A 17,268-nucleotide genomic window follows, 5' to 3' on the forward strand; every position below is an offset into this window, starting at 1 on the left:
ACCTCCTCTTCAAGTACACCATTTAGGAATGTAGATTTTACATCCATTTGATATACTTTGAAACCTTTAAAAGCTGCATATGCAAGAAGCATACGAACTCCTTCCAATCTAGCTACAAGAGAAAAGGTTTCTCCATAGTCTTCTCCTTCTTCTTGAGCATATCCTTTGCACACCAATCTAGCTTTGTTCCTAATCACTGTGCCATCCTCATTCAGCTTATTTTTGAAGACCCATTTGGTACCAATGACATTTTTATGCTCCGGTCTGGGTACCAAAGACCATGTACCATTTTTCCCTATCTGGTCAAGTTCCTCTTCCATTGCCTTGATCCAGTCTTCATATTTATGTGCCTCTTTGAATATTTTAGGCTCGAATTCAGAGATCATACATGAGTTTTCTTTGACTTTTCTTCTTGTAAGGATTCCTGCATCCTTATCTCCTATGATCTGCTTGGGATCATGATTCAGCTTGACATACTGAGGAATGGTCTTGATGGATTTCTCTTGCTTTTCTTCTTCATCCTCATCTCCATCAGTATCAGCATCTACATCTATCGGTGTAGGAACACTATTACTGGTAGTTGGTTGACTAACAACTGGTTCCTAGAAGTTTACAACTGGTTCATTTATCGCTTGCTTACTCCTGGTTTCCTCCATTTTCTTAGAGGTTTCATCAACTCTTACATTGATGCTTTCCATGATTCTCTGAGTCCTATTATTGAAACACTTGAGAGCTTTGCTCTTGGTGGAATACCCTAGGAATATTCCCTCATCACATTTCGCATCAAATTTGCTCTGGTGTTCACTCCTCTTGATGTAACATTTGCTACCAAACACTCTAAAGTAGCTAACCACAGGTGTCTTAGTGGTCCAATACTCATAAGGAGTTTTATCCTTACCTTTTTTTATGAGTACCCGGTTCATTGTATAGATTGCAATGCTCACCGCTTCTCTCCAAAAGGTGTGAGCTACCTTTCCTTGAATCAACATGGTTCTAGTTGCTTCAACCACAGTCTGGTTATTCCTCTCTACTAGGCCATTCTGCTATGGAGTCTGGGGGGTAGATAGTTGTCTCTTGATGCCATGTTCTTCACAGTACTTGTTGCATTCACCGGAAGTGAATTCCCCTCCTTGATCAGTTCTCAAGCACTTGATCCTTTTACCACTTTCCTTTTCCACTAATGCTTTGAAAGCTTTGAACTTTACAAAAGCTTTAGACTTATCTTTCAAGAATGTGACCCACATCATTCTTGAGTAGTCATCAGTGAGAATCATGAAGTACCTCTCACCCTGCACACTCCTAGTTTTCATAGGACCACACAAATCAGTATGCACAAGATCAAGCAAATTGTCAGTAGTAAAAGATTTACCTTTGAAGGTTGAGGAGGACATTTTCCCCAATTGACACTCTCTGCACAAGGTATTATCTGGTTTTCTTAGCACCGGCAACCCTCTAACTGCCTTGATCTTACTAGCCTTCACAATGTTATCAAAGCTTACATGGCAGAGTCTCCTATGCCATATCCAGCTATCATCAAATTTAGCCATAAGACATGTAATTATATTTGCATTTAGCTGAAATAGATTACCTTTGGTCTGCATGTCGGTGCCCACCAATTCACCATTCTTTCCTTTGATTCTGCACACTCCATTCTTGAATTCCAGAGTGAGGCCATTGTCATTCAGCTGGGCAACACTTAGAAGATTGTGTCTGAGACCATCAACCCAGTACACATTGTTAGCACTACTCTTTCCGTTCAGAGAGATGGACCCTCTGCCTTTGACCATGCATCGTGCATCATTACCAAAGTGAACCACACCACCATCATACTCTTCCAAGGATAGAAACTTGCTCCGGTCACCAATCATATTGTGAGAATAGCCACTGTCAATGATCCACTCATTGGAATTATCAAACTGGGAGATAAGAGCCTTCTTGTCTGACACATCTTCTTTGACAACAACAAACACAATATCTTCATTTTCTTCATCCTCTGATTCCTCATCTGTGACACCTTCATCAACTGCCACAAAACAGTTTCTCTGGTTTCCTCCTTTGAATTTCTTGAACCTTTCTGGTTTGTCCTTGTTGTCACCACTAGGACAGTTTACAACAATATGTCCTATCCAGTTACAAGAAAAACATTTCAAAGGAAGATTACCTCTATATTTTCCAGTTCCTTTAGGAAGTTTCCTAGCAAGGAGAGCTTTAAATGCCATCAGAATCTCGTTATCATCCATTTCTCTGCTTTGTCTTTGTTCACCACTAGTGCTAGCTTCTTTTCCTTTTCTGGATGGTATAGCAGAAGCTTTAAAAGTTGATTCAGTCTTTTGAACACTGCCATCAAAACTATTTAGCTCATAGGCTGTCAACTTTGCAATGATGGAGTCTAGGGATACCTTAGTCTTGTCTATTGATCTTAGCTCCTGAATAGCAGCAACCCTTATTACATAGACCGGTAATAAGGATCTCAGGACTTTGCTTACCACAGTGGAATCTTCCATTTTACCACCTGCACTCTTGATATCTCCAACAAGGGTTTTGATTCTTATTCTATACTGTTGAATGGTCTCACCTTCAACCATCCACATGTCTTCAAACTTCCCTCTAAGGCTTTCTTCCTTAGCTTGTTTTACATGCTCATCACCGTCATAGATATTTTCAAGAGTATCCCATACCTCTTTGGGATTTACCTTATCTTGGACATCAATAAACTCAATGTCGGATAAACTACTAATTAGGGCTTCCATGACTTGCCCATTCTCCTGCATCTCTCTCTTATGGTCATCAGTGAGAGTACCAATAGAGACAACATAGGCATTCTCAACATAGCTCCAGTGTTGAGCACCCATGCTTCTGATGTACATCTTCATTCTTTCTTTCCATATACTGAAATTTTCTCTGTTAAACTTTGGACCTTCCCTCTTCATCATTAGATTGGGATCTTTACCTCAAGCGGTTAATCTTATAACACAGAAGACCTGGAGGATGCTCTGATACCAATTGATAACTCAATGATGAACGGATAGTAGCAAACCGGTATTGAGAGGGGAGGTGAATCAATATAGACAAAAACACACTCTTAAACCGGTTTGTCAGCAGACACTGTGCATTGACAAATAAACAGTAACACCGGTCTAAAATAGAGTACAACCGGCAAAACCTAGAATAACTGAGACAAGCATAAACCGGTTGACACTTATCTTCTCATATAATCTAACACTTCATTTCCATTTCACCCTAATGCATGAGCAAGTAATCTACCATCAAAGATATACATATAAGCAATTAGATCACCATGATTCACCGCTTGACAGAAAACAACATAGCATCACATGAAGAAGACATCACACATGACACACTTATTTTTCACGTGGAAACCCAACTGGGAAAAACCACGGTGGGGATGAATACCCATAAGCTTGTTTTTGAGCTCTTTAGAAGTCCACTTTGTTAGGAGCCTTGTCCAGTTAAAGACTGATACAATAGGTTCTGTTAGGAACCAATCCTGTTAGGGATCAACCGGTTAAGGGATGGCTAGAAAACCTGGTTAAGGGTTAAACCCTATTAAAGGTTACCTTGCTAGAGGATTTCAAGAACTCAATGGTTTTGAGTCACCCTGTTAAAGGATTTACAACAAGTCGGTTAAGGCTACCCTGTTAAGGGATTTTCCAACTGTTGAGGTGGTTAGAGATCAACAGGTATTACAATGATCTAGTAATAGCACTCAATGGCAATGCAGATCCGCTTAAGCTCCTCTTCACCTTCTGCACTTACACTCTGTAGGTATCACCTCTCTCCTTTGGTCTAGAAAGAATCACGTATCTCTTCTCTTGGATACACACACACAACTTTTGCCAACAACCATAGAAAGAATCACAACATCGACCTTATAGGAAAATAGATAGTTTGGTAGCATAAACCCTAAACCCTAAACCTGTTAGGTTAAGGAATTCAAATGGTTCAATCCTGACCGTTGAGCACACTGCATTAAATGCAACAGTCTTGATCCAATCTTAAGACATTCTCCATCATCCATTTTCCACCGATTTCATAGCGGCTGATAACCCATCACACGTTATCACTCTTTACAAACTTCACACATTCCCGAGGTAGATAGGAACAATCTCCTTCATGCAAGATCCTTCACACACACAAGGCTTACATGGAAACATGATCTATTCATCATTATCATGCTAACTCATCACACACAGTCACCGGTTGAGCCACATAGGCTTGAAACACTTCAACCGGAAACCCTGAAGTTGAGACTACCAACCGGTAGTCATACAACGCTTCCATGTGTCGGTTCCCATAACCATATGCGGGTTTACCTTGAACAAACACACTGCTTCACTTTGGCACAAATGTCGGTTCACTGTGTTAAACCAGTCCTCTTCTCTTCATCATATTGACATCAATGACAACATACAATGTCATTATGTCCTCATACCGGTTCATATAATGCCAACAGTTTTTGTATTGCTTTGGCATTTGATGTCAAAGGGGGGGAGATATCTATGGAAAAACACATTATCTTTTGGGTAGAGATTATTCATTGGGGGAGAAATATTCTATATTTTTATTTTTGGTTTTTGGTTTTTGGCATTTCTGTTTTGGCACTTAGATGGTTTTTCCATCTTGTGTTGCCATCAATGCTAAAGGGGGAGATTGTTGGTATTATGGATGTGTTGTATTGGTTTTGTCATTGATGTCAACACTTGTCAACACTTATTAGCATTGGAGATCTTTGGTTATGTTCACCGACATGTTCAGTGACTTATGCACAATCACCGGTATTTGGTTCACCGGCAGGTTATATTATTCACTGGCACTGAGGATGATTTGTTATCATCTAGAGATTACTTGGTTATGTCAAAGACATGGTTTGGAAACTTGGTTTTGGTGATTTGGTTATTGGTCTAATCGAGTTTGCATATTTGTTGTTACCGGCAAATTGATATAGGTTATGGACTGGCAAGCGTTATCTATTTCAGATCAGCACGACACATTATGGAGATGATTTATTGATTGGTTATTATTGTAAATGCATTGAGCCGACATGATGCATCAGATATTGATTCACTTGTAATATTCTTAGTGAGCCAACCTACACATTTGGTCTTAGGTTTTGGTATATATGTAAGATCTCATTTGTGAGATTATGTAGTAGTAGTGGTACATGAATGTAATAAGGTGTATGTGAATATAAGAAGAGCTACTCATGTAGACATCATTTGAAGATTCAAGGAAGGGTTGAAGAAGACAATCAGAGCTTAACTGGTACTGAATCCAACATATGAAGATGCTATTTTGAGCAGTACATTATCATTGGATTTAACCATCCAATTGTAGTCAGTGTGACTCCCATCTTGTGATTGAGCAGTGAGCTCTAGGCAGTTGGTCTTTCTGCATGTGCAGACCCCATTTGTACACACATAGTATCTACAGTAGTATCATCTTATTGTGGGCAAGGTTTCCTACCGTGTTTTTTCCCCTTACAGGGTTTCCATGTACAAATATATGTGTTATGTGTTTTGGATGTTATTTGTCTTTCTGTTTCATGCATTAAACTTTACTGGTACTGTTATTAACTATTAAACTGTCAACCGGCATTAAGTTTGGTTTACCGGTATTATGCATCAAGTTTGATTAAGTTATATTTAGGTTGAAATTAATAGACAACTAATTCACCCCCCCCCTCTCAGTTGCCTTTGGGTCCTAACAATTTCTTGGTTATTCAATTCAAAGAAAAGTATATAGATGTTATAACAAAAGATTGCAGAAAATTGTGGAGAGTGCTAATGTGAAAGTGGATGCAATCTATATCATATGACAGGGAACCGACAGTGGAAATGATCATAAATGAACCGACAATGCCTCAACTGGTACAGGAAACTAAGACAGTTACACCAGCACAATAAAAAAATTCAACTGTGACTGATGATCAAAGCAGTGAACCTGAAGTTCAGAAGACACCAAGGTATGTAAAATTAAATCATTCTGGAGATCAAATCATTGGAGATAGGAACAAGGGAGTTGTGACAAGAAGAAGACTGGCAAATGAAGAGGTATGTTTTATTTCTCAAATTGAATCGGCATCTGTTATTGAAGCTTGTAAAGATAAACATTGGTTAAAGACTATGGAAGATGAATTAGATCAAATAGAGAAGAATGAGACTTGGACTTTAGTTCCCCAACCTAAAAATAAGAATGTTATTGGAACTAAATGGGTTTCTAGGAATAAACTAAATGAGGATGGTCAAATTGTAAGAAACAAGGCTATATTGGTTTGTAAAGGATATTCTCAAATGGGAGGAATTGATTATGGTGAGATATTTGCACCTATAGCTAGAATTGAAGCTACTAGACTATTTCTTGCCTATGCAGCTTATAAGAACTATAAGATTTATCAAATGGATGTTAAATGTGCATTTTTGAATGGTGAACTTGAGGAAGAAGTATATATTGAGAAACCTGATGGATTTTCACTGATAGATGATAAAGATATGGTTTACAGATTGAAGAAAGCTTTATATGGATTGAAACAAGCTCCTAGAGCTTGGTATGCAAGGTTGGATAAATATCTTTTGAAGCTTGGTTTTACTAAAGGTAGTGTTGATAGTAATTTATACTGTAAGATCACTGATGGTGATATTCTGATTATTGAAGTATTTGTTGATGATATAATTTTTGGAGGAGAAGATAAATTGTGCATGGAATTTGCTAACAACATGAAAAATGAATTTGAAATGTCCATGATTGATGAGATGAAATTTTTCTTAGGTTTGCAGATTACTCAAACTGACAAAGGCATTTTTATCTGTCAAACTAAGTATCTAAGGGAATTGTTGAAGAAGTTTGGTATGGATAATTCCAAATCAGTAAGTACTCCTATGGTGACAAGTGAGAAATTATCTATCAAGGATACTTCTACATCAGTAAATCCGACAAGGTATAAGTCTATGATTGGTGGTTTGTTATATCTAACTCGGACTAGACCAAATATTATGAATGCAGTAAGTATTATTTAAAGATATCAAAGTAATCCTAAAGAAAATCATGAATGTGCAGTAAAGAGGATATTCTAGTATTTGCAAGGAACAACAAAATATGGCTTATGGTATTCTAAAAATGATGATTTCACTTTATGTGCATATACTGATTCAGATTGGACAGGAGATACTGATGAGAGGAAGAGCAATTTTGGTGGAGCTTTCTTTCTTGGAAAGAAACTGGTTTCATGGATCAACAAAAAATAGTCATGCATTTCTTTATCTACTACAGAAGCTGAGTATGTTGCAACAACAACTAATTGCACTCAAGTCTTGTGGATGAAGCAAATGTTGAAGGATATTAGGGTAAATTCTAGTGAACCGGTAATTATCTACTGTGATAACTCTGTAGCTATTGACATGTCTAAGAATTTGGTATTTCACTCTAATACTAAGCATATGTCAATAAAGTATAACTTTCTGAAGGGCAAGGTAGAAGGAAAGGAAGTCAAATTGGTTTATGTGAACACTAAAGAACAGATTGCAGATATATTCACTAAACCACTGTCTAAGGAATCATGTGAGTATTTGAGAGATAGGTTAGGGGTTTTTGCCCCTCCGGTAGAGACTTGATTGATGCAGTTTGTCATCAGTCTGGCATGCATTATCAGAGATATTATTCATTCTGTCACTAATGGGTGGTGCTCCTACTCAGGGGGAGTAGTCAGCTTTGAGATACAGAGGTTTATATTCTTGCTTTGATATTTATTTCAGATTTCTAGCATTGATATCAAAGGGGGAGAGATAGTGATGTGAAAAATAAATTCAGAACTTTACAGAGATATCATTCATAGGGGGAGAGTTATTGTTGGTCATCTTCCATAGGGGGAGACTTGTTTGGCATTTTTTGGTACTTAGATGTTTTTCACGTCTAGAGTTGTCATCAATGCCAAAGGGGGAGATTGTTGGCATTATGGATGAATTGATAATGTGTTGCATTGATGTTTTGTTATTGATGTCAACACTAGCTGTTATGGTTGGTTACTGACATACATGTTTTGGTTACCGGTAGAAGATCTAGTGGTATTGGCAGAAGAGACTATCTATTGGACACTTCCGACATGTTTGGATCAGTGGAGTATGTTTGATTTTATGTGTTACATGCTTCCGGAGCATGTTTTGGTCAGTTGGTATTGACTTGGTAATTGGATGCTATCATACACTCTTGTAAACCCATACCGACATTGGTTTAAGGTTTAACCGACAGAGCTTTCACTGAGGAATCTTGATAGGATGCATAAGTGGTGTTGGTGTGGCTTCTAAATGGATTTTAGGGTGTTGAAGATGTTCTTTAATCATGCTTCAACTGCTTGAAGACATTGCTTTGGCATGGTGGACCCAGAATAGGTTCGGTACATATCTAGGTTATGGACCAGTATCATGTTAACGTGTTCTCTACATGTTACCGAGATGTTTGAGGATGTTCTATGGATTGGTTATTGTTGTTTTGGTCTTAAGCCGACATGACATATCATTGTAATATAGATTTATGTAATGATTTTATTGTAATATCTTTTAGGTGGCCGACCTAATTGGTCTAGGCCTTAGGGTTGGTATCAAATGATGTAAGATTGCATTGTAGATCATGGGTATGGTATGTGGATTATATGTCATGGTCTTGAAATGTAATATCATATGGAAAGGAGATTTGGTCGATCATAGGTGATCAAATTGGGATTAAGGAAGAGGTCAAAGGCCTCCGGTATTGAGGTTAACCAGGACTGTAATCAAGCGTGATAGATGCTATCTCTGATAGTTCATTATTTTGGATTGTTGTCTATTTACCTTGAGATGGTTGTTGCCTCTTTGTAGTCAATGAGACTCTTTTGTAATGAGCAGTATGCTCTAGGCAGTGTGCCTTCCTACATGTGCAGGCCCCTCATTGTATCACATACTTTTTGCAGAAGTATCATCTGACTGTGGGTAGGCTTCCCACCGTGGTTTTCCCCTTTCTTATTTTTCCACGTACAAATCATGGTGTTATGTGGTATGGTTGCATTGTGTTGATTATCTATTTTATTGTTAAGTTTTATTGCTTACTAGTATCTGTTTCTTCTTTACCGGTATTTAATCTGGTTAAAGGTTATTAAGTGGATTAAATGATATAATTTGTTAACAACTGATTCACCCCTCGCCCCCTCTTAGTTGTTCACCAGTTATCCTAACAAGGGTGGATTGGTGCATAGTATTTGATTGAATGGAACCAATGACAAGGGAGAACCAAGGATTGGTAAAAGGATGGATGGATGGATGGAGGGAGATATTGTTTAGATAGGAGATAGATGGATCAAGTGGATGGCTATGGATGGGATATGGAGGAATGAAGAGATGGAGGGTAGGGTGATGGAGACCCAAAGACTATGTTGTAAAGGAGGAAAATTCCCCACTAAGGGTAGTAGAATGAAGGATAGGAAAGATGGTGGATAATAATGTGTGAGGTGGAAAGATAATGTGTAATGAATATGGATGGTAGAGGTATTAAGGCTTGTGTTTTCCAAAGCATGAATGCATATACATTATTTTGCCTCTATATGATCAAGATCAAAGATAATAATGGAGGATTCATTTTGATAGGATGAGGGATATGAGATGGAGGATATGGATAGGATAGTCAAGATCAAAGATAGGAAAGGAAGATAGAATTAAGTCTTAGATAGGATGCAGATGGATGGGTCGATTACATGGATGAAGCTTTCCCCCAAGTGTAGAGTGCAAGAGGAAGCAATTACACATGATGCTTGTTTGCCAAGTTTTCATCATGGTACTTACCCAAGGCGCCACAAGAAGTGGTTTTCACCATTGGATGAAATGATTTTTCTTTACTTTTTCTGATTTTTTTTTTGCTTTTTTGTATTTTTCTTGATTTTGTTATTTTTTTATTTTTTTGAATTTTTGGAATAGTTTGGATGGATACAAATGAGGATGAGTGGATAGTGCATCTAGCTCCATGGATGGTATCCCTTAGTATTGCTTTGAACTGGAGGTATGCTCATAGATGTTGGTAACAATAATTGGGAAGATGAAATGGATAGGGGATGGAAGATAAGGATTTGGAAAGGATTGGACTAACAAAATGGGATTGTGAAAAATGGATGGTGGATAATGGATGGGGTTTTGAAAAATTTGTGGAAGATCAACATTGGCACACACCTTGAAGGGTGATGGAGTAGTGGAGGAGAGGATTTTGGATTAGATGTGGGATAAAGTGTGGATTTTGGGAAATGTGGACCCAAAATAGAAGAGGAGGGTGATGGAGTTGGGATGGTGGATTTTGGGACATAAGGACCCAAAATGGATTTTGAAGATGGAGAAGTGTTTAATTTATGAATGGATGGAGCTTTTGGATTAGCAAGTTTGGATGCCAATTTGGATTTTACTTTGGGATTCCACATAGTTTTTTATTTTTTATTTTGGGGCCTTTGTGGCCTTTTTTATTTTTCTTTCTTTCGGATCATATTTTTCTTTTGAGCATGTCATTTTGAGGGGACATGTTGATCCTTTGATTTTTCTGGATTTTGAGCTTTATGATTTTTTAGATTGGGCATCCAAATTGCTTTCAATAGAAATGGTAGAAGTGCATGAGGATGAAGCGTTGATGGATTTTATGGATGGTGGGATGATGGAAGGAGAGTGTTGGGGGAATTCAATGATGTGTGCCTTTGTTTATCTTGCTTGGGGATTATTTGAGGTGATGGAGTGGCAGATGGAGGTATGCAAGGACCCAAAATGGATGGAAGGAATGGAGGATTTAGCTTTGGAATATAGGATCCCAAAATGGATGTGGATGACAGGGGATGACAGGATTTTGATTTGCATGAAATATTTTTGGATTTAGGAGGAATAGAGGATGTACCAACATCTTGAGCACTTCTTTTCCCAATAGGATATTTATTATTTTGGAAACAAGATGTGAGTCCATTTTGAGAGGGATGAGATGTGGAAGAAAGATTAGGATCTTTAGATGGATTGGGATCATGACATGGAGGTAGGGGAATATTTTGATCTTGACTAGGTAGGGCATCATGAGATAGAGTGGGAGGGGTGATTAGATCATGAGATGGAAGAGGATCATGCGATGGAGGGAGAGGGTTGGATAGATGAATCATATGGTCGTGAGAGGAAGTGGAGCGAATGATATCATTAGATGCAGTGGATGGAGATGCACCATGAGATGGAGAGGATTATATGCTAGCATGCTTTGGAATAATCTTTTGGCATGTTTGGAGTTGTGGGGATTGTGTGATGGAGGAGGATATGGAAGCTTCTATGTGAGTAGATGGAAGAATGGGGGTATCATGAAGTGTGGGGGATTGGGATTTGTTTTGAGGTGGAGGTGATTGGGGTGGATGGAGGACTTGAGGAGACTTGGTAACTTTGTTTTGAGGTGGGGATTTTGTCTCCTTTTCTAGCATGTCTTGGATAAGTTTATGGATGATGGACTTGGAGGATGTGGATAATATATATTTTGGAGGATTAGGATTAGATGGAGGATGAGGATTGGATGGAGGATTAGGATAATGGATTGGGGAATTAGGATTAATTATTGGAGGACTATGGAGTAAAGGATTTGGATGGGGAGTAGAGGTAATGAATATGTTGCAAAAGGATGGGGATTGGGATGTAGTTAGGAGGGGAGATGAAGGTATACCTATTGGATTTGAGGTATATGTGGATGAGGGATAATATGGAGATATGGATCGGGAATAAGATGGATTTCCCTTATCAAAGGTAGAGGAAGGATAAGAGATATGATATAGATTGGGATTAGGTGAAAAGTGTTGAGGTGGGATGGATGAAGGTATGATAGGTGGATGAGAGATTATGGGATTGAATAGGTAGGCGGGTTGAGGTGTTTCATGAAATTCCATGAGCATCTGCTCATACCAAGCTTTGAAATTATGGGTAGCCATGTTGAGAATGAAGGATTAGATTGGAATTGGATGAATATGAGGATTGGGACTTGGCTTCAAATGATGATGGATTGGATATGATTAGATTTGGATTGGATTTGATTTAGATTGGACTTGATTTGATTGGATTGGTCCTTGGATTAGGACTTAATTGGATTGGAATTGGTCCTTGGATTAGGACTTGATTTGATTAGATTGGTCCTTGGATTAGGACTTGATTGGATTGGATTAGATTGGATTGAATTGGATTGGATTAGGATTAGATTGGATTACACATTAGCCTTTATATTAGGACTTAGATGGGAGTTGGTGATGAATTGGATTTGATTGGATTAAAGGATTAGATGATTGATTGATGAAGGATTGGATAACCAGATTAGAAAGATGGATTGATTTGATTGATTGGAATTTTTGAGATTTGATTGGATTAGAAACAGAGTGATTATGGAAGAATGGATAGATAATAGGAAGAAGAAAGGGAGGGTGGCTACCCAAAGTCAAATAAATGATTTGGACAAAAATGTTGATTGAGGAAGGATGATTGTTTGAATGGATGAAAATGGATTGGGGATTGGAGAGTTACTTGGATAGATAGAAATAGATTAAGGATTTGATGATGACAAGATAGAATTTGGAAAGGGGGAGGATTGATTAGTTGGAGGAATGATGGACTTGGCAAGAGATATCAAGCAATGAATACACATTGGCCACTGACGCACATAGAGAATCCAAACACAACGTGCTATCCTAGGAAGTTGGATGAGGAGGAAAACCTTTGCTTGCTGACTCGGGTACACACCCAATAGCTAATCAAAATATGGCCACTGGGTCTCACACAATGGATTCCCAATGCCATATTAGCCAACTCCAAATGCTAATGGGGGCACAATATGGAAAGTTTCTTGGGGGAGTTACTATCTCCCTTGCACAAAGATTATCCACCTTTCGAAGGTGAACCGGGTGGCTTCTATTCCTAGGGTTTTTAGTATGGATTTTTGTTTGAAGACTACTCCTTATAGTTGCGCAAGCACGATTGAGGCCTATAGCCCTAAAAATCACTAAGAAAGATGTAGCCACACAAGCTTGATTGAGACCTCAAGGGGCCCTACAAAGTGCTCAATATGAGAGTGAACTCTCAAATAACTCTGTCCTCTAAAACTTTCATCTCAAGAGGCCTATTTATTAAAGTGAGTTAGAATGCCTAGGTCCGGTTGTACTCACCTGGGTCGCTCCCCTCTCACCAAGGCCTAAGCAAATTGGGACGGCAGACCCGCTAAGGGTAAAACGAGCAAGCAAACAAGAAAAGGTTTGCGGGTTTGGATTTCTGATTGTCTATGTAGACAAGAGAATACTCTCCTAACTCTATACTTTCCTCAAACACAAAAAGTAAGATTTCTTTTTACCCCTAATTAAATCTAGGTGCCTAGAATAAGAAGATTAAAAAAAACACAATGTTTAGTTGGATTTCCTTAGGCAACCTGCAGAAAATCAGATTAGTAGTTTTGTTTATGTCTTTGACTGCTCAGGCAGGACCTGTAAAACTCAAAAATCTGATTAGTAGACAAAATTCTGCAGAAACAGCGCTCACACTATTCTATAGTCACCCGCGTTGAAGCGCCTGCATAGGCACTGGCACGCTTGTGTACCGACTGCAAGGGGTCCAAGAAGAGGAAAAATGGAAAATGCAGAAAAATACTAAAATTAAAAAAAGCAGAATATACCTGAGGTGGATGCATTGTTTTGATGGTGATCACACTAAAGTACAACCAAAATTTGAAATTTCAAAAATTCAAAAATGGGTGGGATTCTATCGGAGTGCCCACGCTATTCGCAGAGCACTTGCACTAAAGCGACAGTTCTAAAATAAAAGGATAGTTAGATCCAAAAACTAACTAATGTTTCTTTATTTTTTAAGTTTTTAGCCTTTTTAGTGTGTTTTTAGGTACCAATTCTGAAATAAAGACAAAAGATGAAAGAATGGAAGAGGGGAGAAGGAATAGGATGGTGTTGCAAGAAGACGCATTGTTCCCGCAGTGCTCATGTTGTTCTACAAACCTGCAAAAAGGGCGAGTCAAAATTTTTAAACTCTAATCCCACGCGCTATAATGCATGCATACGCACCAGAGTAGGCAACACTCATGTTGATCCCATGGTAGTCGCACTATTTTGTAGTCACTCACGTTGTTCCGACACCTGTGAGAAAAAGCTTAGGAAAACTTGCAAAAAAGATTAAATTCTAGGGACATGGGTCCCACCGGGCATGCCAGAATGAAGAGGGGGGAAATGAGCAAGTGTAGGTTTGGATTTGATAGGATTTTGGATGGATTTGGATAGGATGATTGAAGGAATAAGAGAGGAGAAATGGGAAACATGACAATACTATGGAGGAAGATGGATCGAAGAGAAATGGGCAGCATGACAATGCATGAGAAGTGGATCCTTTTTGAGGAAATGATCCTCCAATTTATAGATTGGAGGAGGCCAATGAAGGGCCAAGATTGATTTGGTCAGGAAGGGTTGAGATTGATTTGAAATGGTGGGCATCGATCAAGGATGTCTTGGGAAAATAAACAGGAATATAAAATTCCTTGAGAAGAGGGGGGAAGGAAATTTGAATTTCAAAATGAGGAATTAAAAAATTCCAAAATAAGGATGCATTGAGGGATTCAAAGAAATTTGAATTTCTTTGAGAAGGTCAGTGTTGATGTGACATGAGTGTGAATATAAAATCGAAGGATAATGATAAGTATGATGAATAATTATGAACAACAGATACCCCAACCGGTACTAAGAGGGGGGGGGTGAATCAATATAGATAAAAACTCCCCCAACAACATATCTAGCTAAAGCAAAACCAACTGGTTATCACCATTACCGAACTTAACCATGGCAATACCGGTTAAACATAGTAAGACACCAGAAACCATAAACTGATAAGTCTGAACACTTCAAATACAATCAATACTTGACATCAACTTCACCCATAAACATATACATGTGGTATACTAGTAATACCATAACCTATTAACCCTGCATGCATAATCTTTCAACCAAATACTTCATAAACATCACATGAAAAATGCATAACACATAACATAGATTTTTCATGTGGAAGCCCAAATGGGAAAAACCACGGTGGGGATGAATACCCACAAGCTTGTTTTGAACTCTTTTGAAGCTTGCCATGTTAGGAGCCTAGTCCGGTTAAAGACTCTACAATAAGGTTCTGCTAGGAACCGATCCTGTTAGAGATCGCCTGGTTAAGGGATGGCTATATACCCTATTAAAGGTTGAAACCCTTTTAAAGGTTACCTCGCTAGAGGATTTGAAGAACTCAATGATCTTGAGTCACCTGGTTACAAGTTTTACAATAAGCATGTTAAAGCTACCCAGTAAAGGGATTTTCCAACTGTTGAAATGGTTAGAAGACAACAAGTAAAACTATTGATCTGATAACAGCACTACATGCCAAGGCAGATCCTTTTCATTTCCTCTACTCTGCAATCACACTCTGCAGTTTTCCTCTTACTGGTCTAGCAACTATCTCATCACTTGGATACACACAACATTTGCCAACAACTTTACAATAACAAAAATCATCAACCTTATAGACAACAGATAGGTTGGTAGCATAAACCCTAAACCCTAAGCATCTTAGGTTTACAACACAAGCGGTCCAATCCTGACCGTCCAAACACATTGCATAGAGTATTACAAATTCAAATAGATCACAAGACAATCTATATTGTTCATTCATCACCGCTCATGGGAATCAGTAACCCATCACACTTTCTTCTCATACCACTAAGAAGAATGATCATTCCCGAGGTAGACTTCAAACTTGGTCGCTCTTCTCATGCAAGAACCTCCACATGCACAAGGCTGATGTGGCACCTCAATCTCATTCACATCTCTTAGCTAACTCATCACATAGTATCATCAGTTGCATCGCACAAGCTGGATCACCAAACTGATAACCATAGAGCTGAGACTACCAACCGGTAGTCACACTTAGTGAAACCCTGACACCGGTTTGCTACATCTCTTCATGCCTCTTCATATCGGTTCACCAACTTCTTTCAATCTGCATACCAGTTCTCTTACACTTATTGACATCAATGACAACATAATTATCATCATATCAACATGTCGGTTCATCATATGCCAATGATATCCAACAAAGTATGATTATGAGAGATTCTAGAAGGGTTAATTAGGTTGAGTGGGATTAGGAAAAAGTGATTTGTAGGAATCACATGGCTAGGTTAATTAATTAAAATTAATTAACTGAGTGGGTTTAGAAGAAATAAATGTTGAGATGACTTTAGAATAATTGGGGAATAATTTATTTATTTGATAAATTAATTAATAGACAATAGTGACAGGATTAATTAAATTAGATTTAATTAACACTTGGAGGAATAAGGATAACACAATTAAATCAATTAATTATGTTGACAAGCTTAAATTAATTAAATATTAATTTTATGTGTCTATACCTATCATAAGCTTTGCCCATGTCAAGTTTTATTAACATATCCTTTTCCTTAGAGACAACCATAGAGTACACTACTTCAGTAACAATGATAACCCCATCCAAAATCTATCTTCCAGTAATAAATCCCCCTTGTTCCTCTAAGATTAATCTATTGAGCCATGGCTTTAACCTTTCAACAATCAATTTTGTGACAATTTTATGTCACATTGCACAAAGCAATAGGTCTAAAGGAATGAAGAGAGTTTTCTCCTTCCTTTTTAGGAATGAGAGTAATGAATGTAACATTCAAGGCCTTAAGCATCTGCTTGTTACTAAAGGATTACTGCACAACTTCAAAAAGATCCATCTTAACTATATCCTAAAAAGCTTGAAAGAACTCTATGGGGAAACCATACAGCCCAGGGGCCTTCCCTTTCTACATACTAAACACCACTACTTCAATCTCAGATAGTAATATGGGTTTAATGAGAGCCTCATTCATTTCAGGAGTGACAATGGAAGGAATGCAATCAAGCACTAACCCCTCCTCAACACTAGCAGACTCAAACTCTTTAGAGAACATATTGCCAAAGAATCTAGAGGCTTCCTAAGTAATCTCCCTATGAGAAAAAATCAGGGACACTTCAGCTAAAATGAGAGAATTGATAATACTTCCATGCCTTCTATCCTTTACTGTATTGTGGAAAAACTTAGTGTTTTTGTCACCTTCCTATAGCCATTCTATTTGATCCTTTTGTTTCCAATAAATATCCTCCCTGAGCTCACATTATTCCAACTCTCTAAGCACATCAGCCTCTTCCCTATA

Source organism: Cryptomeria japonica, chromosome 5, assembly GCF_030272615.1.
Source record: "Cryptomeria japonica chromosome 5, Sugi_1.0, whole genome shotgun sequence".
Lineage (NCBI taxonomy): Eukaryota > Viridiplantae > Streptophyta > Pinopsida > Cupressales > Cupressaceae > Cryptomeria > Cryptomeria japonica.